The sequence below is a fragment of the Colossoma macropomum genome, unplaced genomic scaffold (genome assembly GCF_904425465.1).
Source record: "Colossoma macropomum unplaced genomic scaffold, Colossoma_macropomum, whole genome shotgun sequence".
NCBI classification, from domain to species: domain Eukaryota; kingdom Metazoa; phylum Chordata; class Actinopteri; order Characiformes; family Serrasalmidae; genus Colossoma; species Colossoma macropomum.
In genome coordinates this window covers 31,497,041-31,509,412 of record NW_023494801.1, presented here as the reverse complement: position 1 = coordinate 31,509,412, position 12,372 = coordinate 31,497,041, and positions in this window count along the sequence as shown.

Here is a 12,372-nt window from a genome sequence, read left to right as displayed (position 1 = left end):
TTAGCAGAGGGGTTTTGCAAATTTAAGTGTAGCAATGGAGATGACTGTGATACAGTTTACTGCTTACTTTTCACAGTGTAACTGCTGTTTGTACTGTTTTCAGGCCATCCTACAACAGGTTGAGTGACTGCTAACTTCTCTCTCAAGAGACAAGGTAATTTTATTTTTTCAAACTGAATAGTAAATAAGCGTAAAACAATCAAAACTACAGAAAAAATATTCCAAAATACATTAAAAAGAAAGAAATTAAAAGAAACGGAGGCCCTAGAACTTTTGCTGCCTTGAATTGCAACATACTCTCAAATACCTATTTAAAAAAAATTAAGTCAAAGCCTATTAAAACAAAATTAGGCCAAAAAGACTTGACTGATTCAAGAATAATTACAGCTGTAGACTACCTACAATTACCAGTTCGTTCACTAATCAATTAACATAGCTTTGTATGGCTAGATTTTAGTAGAAATTATACTCGGTACTGAGGCTTTTAGAAGTTGTTCAAGGTTCTGGGGTTCCAGGGAGTTATTTCTGCCTAGTAGTCAGCTGCACCAGCTAAACAAAAGATTGACTGTAGCCTAGTTTCAGCATAAACTGCCACTATGAGTTTACAAGCTACTAAAATTTACTAAATGTTTCTAAGAATAAAATTGTTTCAATGTAGCCATAAGTTGTAACCCCTTAAGGAGTAACTACAACCTAAGACCTTTTTTCATAACAGCTGAAATGCACTTCTCTGTATTAATATAATGTACCAGCCTTGCTTAAAATTTGAACTTGAACGCTCTGATCTTTCCAAACTGTAAAAGTGATCATGGACAGTTCCACATCTGCAGCGCCCCTCTGGTTCAACACTAGGCATATGATACCAACTGTGTGAACAGGCCTACGACAATCATAAAAGCTATTAAAGTAAAATCCTGGAGCAAACTGCTAAAATACAGGCTAAAATGATTGTTAGCTAACTAGCTAATAAACAAACAAATACACAAACATCCCCCTAAGCATGTTATAGCACCCAGTCAAACGTTTTGTTGTTTTCAGAACTTGCATTTCCTGTTTTTATTCACTTACTCATTTATTTATTTCAAGTCAGCTGAAAATAACTGGAGCTTAAATACAGTTTAAATAACTGTGATAATCTCAAATAACTGCAATCAGGCAATTATGTAATAGTTGTGACAGGCCTACAGGTGAAGCCTTGTTTGTATAGTGTTGCAATCCAGGCATTCGAGTTATTGACTGTCATTCATAGATATAAATTAAACTATGAAAAAGTAGGAATAATAAATCTATTGCATATTTACCTAGCATATAAGTTTTGTTGTATTTACATGAGAGCAGGTATTGCACAATGTATTGCAGGTATTGCAAGTTACAACACAATGAATATAAGCATAACTATGAAAATCAGCAGTGTTTACAGTCTAAAGTGCATAGCACTGTCTTTACAGTAGAAGGTTATGATATACTGCACAGTGTATATTAACAAGAGAGGAGATATAGTGATGTGGTACAGTACAGACAGCAAGAGATCAGTACCATCTTTACAGTAAGGAGTCTCATTGTAGAGCCTTATATAGTGGGTAAGAAAGATCTTACACTCTTTAACACAGCACAGTTGTAGCAGTCTGCCACTGAATGTGCTTCTCTATTTATCCAGTGTAGCATGCAGGGGGTGTGAGGTGTTGTCCTAGATGGCTAACAGCTTGTTGAGAGTCCTTTGTTCTGCCACAGCCTCCAAAGAGTCCAGCTTGACTCCAACAATAGAGCCGGCCTTCCGAACAAGTTTGTTTAATTTGTTCAGGGCACTTTTGTCAATGCTGCTGCCCCAGCACACAACAGCATAGAATAAAGCACTCGCTACAACAAACTGTTAGAATGTCCATAGGAGCTTCGTGCACACACCAAAAGACCTCAGCCTCCTCAGGAAGTTCAGGCGGCTTTGGCCTTTCTTTTACACAATGTGAGTGTTACACTTCCAGTCCAGTTTGTTGTCTAGGTGCACACCCAGCTACTTGTATGTCCCCACCACCTCCACGTCTACCCCATCAATGGTGACTGGTGACAAGGCAGGTTTGGACTTCCTAAAGTCCAACACCATCTCCTTAGTCTTACTGATGTTTAGTTGCAGCTGGTTCAGCACACTAGTCAACAAAGTCCTTCACCAGCTTCCTGTATTCCTCCTCCTGTCCATTCCTCATGCACCCCACCATGGCCATGTCCTCAGAGAATTTTTGCAGATGACATGACTCTGTGTTGTACCTGAAGTCAAAGGTGTACAGGCTGAACAGGAATGGGATTAATACAGTCTCCTGGGGTGCCCCAACACTGCACAGAGCCTTGTCAGAGACACAGCCATGCAGTTGCACATACTGAGGTCATCCAGTCAGATAGTCCATTATCCATGAGATAATAGATTCATCCACCTGCATCAGCCGTAGCTTCTCCCCTAACAGCACAGGCTGTATGGTGTTGAATGCACTGGATAAATCGAAGAACATGATCCTTACAGTGCTGTCCAATGTGTCCAGGTGAGAGTATGTTCTGTCCACTCCAATGCCATCCTGGTATGCAAACTGCAGAGGGTCGAGAGCTGTTCTGACCAGAGATCTCAGATGAGCTAGCATCAGCCTTTTAAGTGTCTTCATTAAATGGGATGTTAGTGCAACAGGTTGATAGTCATTCAGTGCTATCAGTTGCCTTTTCTTGGGGACAGGAACTACACAAGATGTTTTCCACATAACTGCGACTCTCTTCAGGCTGCAGCTCAGATTAAAGATGTGCTGAAGAATTCCACACAGCTGCTCTGCACACAGTTTCAGCACCCTAGGTTCAATGCCATCAGGTGCCGCTGCTTTGCTCATCTTGAGTTTTTCAGTTCCTTCTTCACTTGATCAGCAGTGAATGTACCATCACTGGGCATTCCAATTGTGGGGGTTGGATGAGAGGCGTTCATTGCAGACAATGGTTGCTGATGGTCACAGGTTTGAATGGCTGTGGAAGGTGAGGGTGTGGATGGCCTATGGCATTGTTGTGCAGGTGTGTTAATCTGTGTAGGAGACAGACAAAATAGAGCAGGAGAGGAGCCATGGTCAAACTGCACAAAGAATTGTTTAACTCATTCGCCCATTCACGCTTACCCTCTACTGGAACAGGGCTGCGTTGGTTGAAGCCAGTGACGTCTTTTAGGCCTCTCCACACATCCCGACACAACAGTCCACACAGAAGTTTATGTAGTCAGTAATGCATGATGTTACTGCATCAATGTCCTCACCATGTGATTTACATAGGGCATCCCATTGTGCAGCCTCAAGACAGCCCCTCCGTGATTCTACAGCCTCAGGTGACGATTTCCTCATTGCCCAGTGCCAACGGCCCAGTGGGGGAGAGCTGTAGATTTATATGCCTCTTTAACATTGGCATACAGCAAGTCCAGTGTCTTATTCTCTCTCGTCTTGCAGTCCACAAACCGGCTGAAAGTGGGCAGACATGATGAGAGGGAAATGTGGTTGAAGTCTCAAGACGCTGCAATGAATGCTCTGGTTTTGCACTGTCGCAATGGTCGAGTGGATGACGTCATATGCTGTGTCCGCGTTGGCTGAAGGTGGAATGTACACAGTGCACAGGATGGCGTGGGAAAAATCGCATGGCACGTAGTACGGGCGCATAAGATTACAGATTACTTCTTTAACTGTGATGTGACCGGGATTACAACATCTGTTATTCACAAACACAGCTAGCCCACCTCCCTTCTTCTTATCAGTTTGTTTGTGATCTCTGTCCCCCATTAAAGAAGTAAAACCATTCAGATGAACATGGGAGTCTGGTACGCACGGGACTCTGTAAAGCACAAAATGCTGCATTCCCAGTATTCCCATTGTGTCTGTGTTAGAGCAGACAGTTCGTCCACTTCATTAGCCAGTGACCATACATTCCCCAAAATTGTTGCAGTAAGGTTTGGTTTGTATCTCCGTTTCTTTGCCTGCTGTATCTCTCCCGCTCTGCAGCCCCGGAAAGGACGTCTCAGTTCCGCTGGAATCACCAGCTGCTGCGATGTAAACAAAGCCGCTGGCTTCCTCAGTGATCAGCTGATTCCTCGTGTAGACAGAGCGAGAATGCGCAGTGCAGTCGCAGTCCAAAAATTCAGTTGAACGATCCATTAAAAAGTCAATAAAAGTTTTTAAAAAGTTGTATAACAACTTTAGATCAGGCCTCGATATCCACAAAAGAAAGACAAGTGGGTAAAAGACACTATTTACATAAAACAGAAGACGCACGGAGCTGCTGGAACAGTCAGCCACCTCGAGCAGCGCCGGAGGACATGCATTTCTCACCAACATTACATTTCATAAACGCTGCAAATACAGAAAGCATATGCAACTTCAGAAACGCTGATAAGCCAGTCACAACACAAAGGAGATGTTTCTTCAGAGGATCAAGCCATTCAGACTTTTAAATTCTATGTAGCACAAACATTCTCCGTAAAGGTAAGTTAACTTTTATTTGAGCAGATCACTATCACTGTATCGTAATGGGGAATTATCTGTAGAATGTAACTGTAAAAGTTTAACTTGTAATACCAAATAACTACCCCAGTACAGCAGTGACATGTCAGACGGCAAACTAGCCAGCCAGGCTAACCATGAACTTGCGATGTGAGTGTCCGAGTGTCTGTGGTCTTTATCTACTTCTTTCAGAGATTTTTCATTCCCTTTGAACCATTTGAGTCTTCCAGAAACATTTCCGTTGTGTTGTGACTCGTGGAAAAAAATTGTGATGAAAAAAAGACAAAAGTGTTTTCTGCATTTGCAGTGCATTTGAGAAATGTAGTTTAGGTGTATTCATGTTGAAAGTATTTTCTGTGTTGCAGCGTGTTTATGAGTTTGCAAAGTGTTTTAAATTGTACTTTGAATAGGGTCTTGTCAGCCTCCGTAAGAAAGCCTCTCACAAGAGCGTGTAGAGATGCTGACTTTCCTTCGTTTCAATAAAGACCTGTGACTGTAGAATTTAGTTGCCACAGAGTGTGGACAGAAAACAAAATGCACAAAGCACAGAATGCACAGCTTAAATTTAAAATTTAAATTTAGATTATTTTTTATTTACTTAAGGGAAAAAAAAACTGATTTAGTTTTGTTACATTTTATTGCTGTTGCTTTGCACATCCTTGGTTTTAAATTTTGACAGGAAAAAGATATTGGAGTTTTATTTACCTTGTGTATTAGCAAGTTATTTATTTATTTATTGCCTATATTAGCAAGTTCATTAAAACAGTGAATTTTGGAATAAGTTATTCATCTTAATTGGCTTCATTGTTAGTTAGCACATGCGTAAACAATCTCAAGCTAAATTTAAAAGCTGAGAGCTACATACGTTGTTTGGTAATTGAGTGATTCATTATCCAAATTAATGATTATTCGTTTCAGTAATCAATAGGTTATTGATAGGTTATTCAACTATCAAATTAGTTGGTTTTTAACTTTTTCCAAGCCAACAGATATATCTTGCACCAAAAGGCTCGCTGTTGTCATAATTTGCATGCTGCTGGTGAAAAGATCAAATTTAGCTTAAACAGAAATTAACAGTCACCTAATTTGCAGTAACAGGTGGTGGTGTGTTAGTGTGTGTTGTGCTGGTACAAGTGGATCAGACAGAGCAGTGCTGCTGGAGTTTTGAAACACCTCAGTGCCACTGCTGGACTAAGAATAGTCCATTAACCAAAAATATCCAGCCATAACATCTTGAGCCTAATGTATGAACTGGAAAAGGGGCATACATTTAGTCACTTTCAGTTCAGCTTTAGCAAATTAATTTGCAGCTTCACTATTTTAATGTTTTAAATTCAGAACATATGTTTAAATTACTAACTAGTGTTCCATTAACTTTCCGTTAATTCCATTAATTATCGGCTTTGTTTAAAAACACTACAGTAAGCCAGTTATTAACTCTGCTGAAACTATACCTCAATCACATCAAGGTTAATAACAATGTATATTCATAAAATTAGCTGTCATCTACAAAAGTCACCCATTTCACTACCTTCTAGCGACGGTATAGCTAATTAGTGACAAGCATACATACATACATCATCTAAACCGCTTATCCTACTGGGTCGCGGTGGGGTGCTGGAGCCTATCCCAGCTGTCATTGGGCGGAAGGCAGGATACACCCTGGACAGGTCGCCAGTCCATCACAGGGCAGACAAACAGACATACACAGTCACACACTCACTCACCTAGGGGCAATTTAGCACGTCCAATTGGCCTGACTACATGTTTTTGGACTGTGGGAGGAAACCGGAGAACCCGGAGGAAACCCACGCAGACACGGGGAGAACATGCAAACTCCACACAGAAATGACCCTGGTCGCCCGGCCGGGAATCGAACCCAGGCCATTCTTGCTGTGAGGCGACAGCGCTACCCACTGCGCCACCGTGCCGCCCCTAGTGACAAGCACCTGTAGCTAAATAGCTCGGTCTAGAAATTATTTAAAAACCAAAAAGCTAGGTGTGACTTAAATGTTGTACCATCTATTGAAAAAGTTAAGAAAAGGTATAATCAATGGCTACAGAGGGACTTGTCGCTCAGAGGCACGATATTGCTCTCTAAGGCTGAGGGCATTTCTAGGCTTACATGTGCAGCCATTTCCTTGGATGTAGATAAATCTTTGTGAGGAGATTGATCAATTGCTTTATAATTTTATCTGGAAAAATAGGATTCATTATATTAAAAAATATGTGGAGTGTGGCTGGAGTTTCTTGATTTTAGAACTTTTTAATCAGACTCTTAAAAAAAAACTGGATTAAGGAATACTTAAAAAACCAAGACTCAATCTGGAACTTTATATATAACATTGAGATTCCCATTTGTCTTTCTAATTTCCATAAACAAGTACTTTTGGCCTGGTCTCTTCTCTACAAGCACAATTTTTTCCCAACTGGTTATTTCATCTAGAATAATAAGCTCATATGCTTCAAAAGGAAGTCACTGTTCTTTGAAAATTGGTTTAGAAATGAACTTGTATTGGTTAGTCAGTTGTTTAATAAAGAAGGTTATTTATTTACCTATGAAGAGTTTTTACACTTTCACAAAATTCCTATTAGTCCCAAACAATACGCCATTGTGTTTAATGCTATGTTTAGTAAAATCCTCATTTGATCCAATTAACAAACCAATACGGAAGATATGTTTTCAAGCAAAAAACAATCAGAAGATTTGTGCTTTGTTCCAGAATGATAATGTTTCTGTTCCACATGTGATTGCAATTTGGAGCAAATCTGTTACAGATATCTGTTGGAAGAAGGTTTGGACGCTTCCCAATAAGTATTTACTGGTAACTAAAGTCAAGGAGGTTTCTTACAAGCATATTCACCAAATGTATCCAGTAAAATCCCTTTTGGTGTCATGGTTTAAGGTATCCATTTATATAAGTTGTACTTTCCCTGCCTATACCCAGAAGCCAAAATATTTGTAGCTTTATTCATTTATAGTGAATTTGAACATTATTTTGAAAATGTTTTATTTGAGTTTACAAATTACCAAAATGATTTGAAAAATTAATATTTTAAGTAATCTCCTTATTTTGCTGGCAAAGTATTATATTTATAAATGTAAGGTGCAAAAGAGTACACCCCTTTTTTCTCACTATATCAAAGATGTTGAATACTATGTGAAAACCTTATCTTCTTTCTGTAATAAGAAAGCTGTGAAAACTTGGAACCTCTGCTCTGATTTTGGCATTTTATGCAAATAGTCCTTGTTATAATTTTGTACTATTTCTGTCTCCTTGAATTAACTGATATTTCTCTGTACTAGTTTGTTTTATTATCATAATTAATTTATTTTCTTATTTTCTGCTTGATTTTTTGTATGTTTATTTCTCAACTCTCTCCCCTGGCAGTAGCTTGTTTCTACAAAGTAACAAAAAAAGACCTGTCACTCCAAATCAGTTGACCAATAGAGACTGCAGGTGAACGGCCTCTTCTAAGACCTACCCCCTATTAAAAAGTGCCAAAAAACAGAAGCAAAAGAAAGATTTCAGAAGCAAAAAGGGTGATTGCAGAAGCAAAAAATATATCAGAAAAAAATAAAACAAACATAGGCAAAATGAATAATACATTTATATCAGAATGAGTGAAAATGAGTAGTAATCTTTTTGAAAAATTAATTTTGATATAACTTACATTATTTGATTTTGAAGTAATCTACAACTTATGTACGTCATGATATATTTAATAATTTAAAAAATTTGTTTACGGCACTTGTGATCTGATTAGTCAAAAAGGGAATTGCAATAAAAATATTTCAGTGATGATAATGCCTGCAAATTCCAACACACAGAAGAAAGGGTACATTAAATGTTAGAAAATTTGTAGACACACCTTGTGATCAGAGAATTCAGCTACTTTAAGGTGCAGGCATTGAATTGCGTGCACAGCTTGCATAATCTCTATAAAAAAAGCACTCTCAATGGGATGCTTTGGAGCAGCCATACATGAGCTTATGGTCATCATGCCCAATGCCAAGCGTCGGCCAGAGGGGTGCTCTTATATTAAAGCAGTGCCCTTATATTCCTTCTCGATCACAAAGTTAAGGGAACTCCAGTTACTTAAAGAGTAACTACACCCCCTAGTTTTAGCTAACTCCACTTCTAGCTCATGTTTGAAAAATGTTCAAAAATAGGAGGGGCACTTTGGGAGGGGCATTGCAGTGATCTACAGGTTTGGAGGTGGGGCTGGGAGGGAAACCGGATGGACTGGGCTGCTTTGTTTTTACAGCTAGCTAATGTTAGCTACCAGAAAATATGGAGAGTGGCAGGATCAAATACCACTAGGTCTTACGAAGATGACGATTTTTCTTCACCACCATCCACATCTTTGATGAGGGAAGGTGTTTCTGATCAGGCAGGGTGTCTTTAGCCTTACCACTTTGAGCCACTGACTCAAGCTGCCGAAGAGTTAGCATCAGAAAATGATTAGCAGCGAGTGAGAGAGACGTCAGAATGGTTGGAAATTCACTAAAACCCTGACAGCTGGCTTCTAATTATTTGTTCAGCAAGATATACATTCAGTAAAACACAAGTCCTGATTTCTTAGATGTATTGAATTTCAAAGAAATAAAGTGGATTTCTTTAAACATTGTCTAAGTTTCAGTAATGTTGATATCAAGCTATGGCAGACTTCTTGTGGGCACTGTACAAAGCTCTTAACTTTTATGAACATTTGCTGGAGGTAACTTAGGTGGCCAAGCTAATCCAAACTAATTGGGTTCTTTACAGTTGTTATACATCTTGCATACTCAATTTCGTGGGGCAGTGCTGGGTTTATTTAGATCAGCATGTGGTCATACCCTCCTTTGCAAATTAGAGGAGTTTCCTGATAATGATGGAGCTTACACACGATTTCTTCCCCTGCTTGATCTTGAATGGAACAATTATTGGCAAATTCGTTTTGTGGATATGTTTATTTTAATAGACAATTGCAGGCTTCAGTGTTTTATTAATTAGAGGAGTTATTCTCATATGCTCCTCTGTCTCACTAACACGAACACAGTAGCTTCAAACTAGGTATATGTTATACCTTGAGAGGTATAATATGACTTGGCCTGCTATCAAAGGTATGCTCCTTTGACAGGGAAATAACTGAAGCTGAATCAAAATTATCTGGACTCTTAATTTCCTTGATATTTGACAGAAGTCCAACTCGACTTCGACCACAACGACAGCTCACTTAGCGCATGTCCTCTCACATTATGAATTTCAAATTAGTCCATGTAACCATGCACAATTTCAAAGCTGTGCACCAATTGAAATTATTTACATTTATGAATTGTTAAAGTGTGTTCATGAACATTGTGCTTTAAAAATAAAAAGTAGTAAAACGTTACCTGACTACTTTTATTTTTTACCTTGGTTTATACTTTATTCGTTGCTCCCTGATGCAGGCAGGCTTGAGGGCAGGAGTAGGCTCTTGCTGGTACACGCTGGCATAAGCACAGGTGGAGGCTTTTGTTGGTGCATGCTGGCATAAGGACAGGTGGAGGCTCTTGCTGGTACATGCTGGCATAAGGACAGGTGGAGGCTCTTGTTGGTGCTGGCCAGCCTAAGGAGAGGTGGAGGTTCTTGCTGGTGCAGACTGGCCTGAGGACAGGTTGATGCTCTTGCTGGTGCAGGCTGAAATAAGGACAGGTGCTGCCTCACTTTGTTGGGTCAAACATAATGAATACAGAGATCTTTAGGAACAAGCACCTGGCTTAGGAGCTCGTGATAGGAATGAAGCCCTTCTGCCACATAGTCAAACAGCAGATCCATGAGGGTGTGAACATGGCCTGCAGCTGTTTTAAAATATGACTTAATTATTCATTCGACTGAATCTAAATGCAATAAAATGTATAGTATGAGAAGCTCTAATCACTGAAAATAAATTCATTAAGTTCTTTATCTCTGTGGTTTAACAAGTTTATGAGCAGCATCTAATAAATAGATTATTCTTGCATACAAAATCATCAGGGTCAAGGTCAAGCCCAGGTCTCCTCAGCAAGTTCAAGGTACTAAAAGTTTTCATGAATGGCTTCAAGAGAACTGATCTCACATGCCACACTATTGTTATGTACTCTTGCCTGAGTAGCCACACATTTCATAACAGAAATAATAATAATGCAGATTTTAAGATCTATACAATGCACAATCAGTTGACAAGTGAGCTCTAAATCTCTGCACCTACCTTTAGGCTTTCTAGATGATTTCCTATGTTCCTGGACAAAGACATTATGCAGGCTAGTTAAATCAACCTGACATGTCATGTCTCTGTAGTTTTTCGCCTAAAAAGAAAACGTTATTATACTATTACTTTCTTATTGTTCTTTTTCTTTTTGTAATTAAATAATATAGGGATAAGCATGAGTAAACCTCACGTAACCACCAAGCTGACTCGCAAAATACCACTCGAAATCCGCAAATTTGGCAAAATCTAAAAAAATCCTAATATTTCTCACCTAAATAGTCTAAGATGACTGAAGTGTTAATAAGCTAAGTTTCCTATCGTCAGAGAGAGTGCGAGTTTGGCCGCGCAATGCGATAAAGAACTGACATATGTAGAGGATGCCATCTAATAGTTTCCATCTGATAAAAATGACAAATGTTTCGAGTTGACTCCATTTTTCCTGTGTTTTGCAGTGTCAGCTAAAGTAGCCAGCTAGCTAGCTAAACCTATGCAGAGCATAACTATTGGATGATTGCAGGTGCCGTGAACTTCATAATGTTTGTAGTACAGCGACTGTATCTTGCACCGAAAGGCTCATGGTTAACACGGCCGGCATGGTGTGGTGCAAATGCAGGTTACTGCTAACGTTAGCTAGCACAAGTTCGTTTTCTTCTTCGTTTTCAGGCGGTTTCGTATGATGGCGCTTTAGGAGCACTGTTAATACAAATAAAAAGACACAAAGTCATAATATTTCACGAAAAAGTCGTAGAATTACGACATTAAAGATGGATATTACCAGGAACCATTGCAATATTGTGGCCAAAGGCTTTGCAAAGGGAAGTCAGCACTTCCTCGTGTTAAAATGAGGGGCGTCGAGTTGGCGGAGTTATTCATTCATATCGATTTCACCCATAAAGAAATATTCAGGCTCCTTGTCTCTCCTGGCAGATCAGCACCATACTTTTGTAAGTATAAGAAACGGCTGAAACGGCTGTGCAGGAAACTTTCACAGACAATGAGAATGATGATCAAAATGATAGATCCACAAGGAGACCGGAGTGTGTGGAACTCTGGCACGCTCAGCGTCTTCGCCGTCACTAGTACAGCAAAGAGACCCCAACGCGTCATGGCAGCCCCTCTACAGTTAGCCCACTTTATCCTGGAAATATTAAGATTTTTTTCTCAAAATATTACGACTTTATTCTTGAAATATTACTATTTTTCTCGAAATATAACGACTTTATTCTCAAAGTCAACTATTTTTTTCATTAACAATAGCCCTAAAACGCTGTCCTAGTTTCATTTGAGTACTCGACCACAGAATTACTTGAAATGCCCATCCCTAAAATATGACTTGGCATTCACTTTCTGTAAACCTACTGCGATAGTAACTTTATTTGCTACGTTAGCTGTACATTGGCTGTATTTTTATCTAGCTAAGGGCTAACTTATCCTCGCTGACATTTGAAAAATGTGGTGAAAAATTGCACCAACTCTTTATCAGAGAAAAAAAACTATCAAATGGCATCATCCACATATGGCATTATATTATTATCAGACCGCACCCGAGTAGAAGTTGGATCTCTGCGTGCCGGGTGACGGGCGGAAGTGGCTTCCACTTTTATTAGCGGCTGCCACTGAGCAGCCACATCGTGGCCACTTTTATTACCCTACCTTC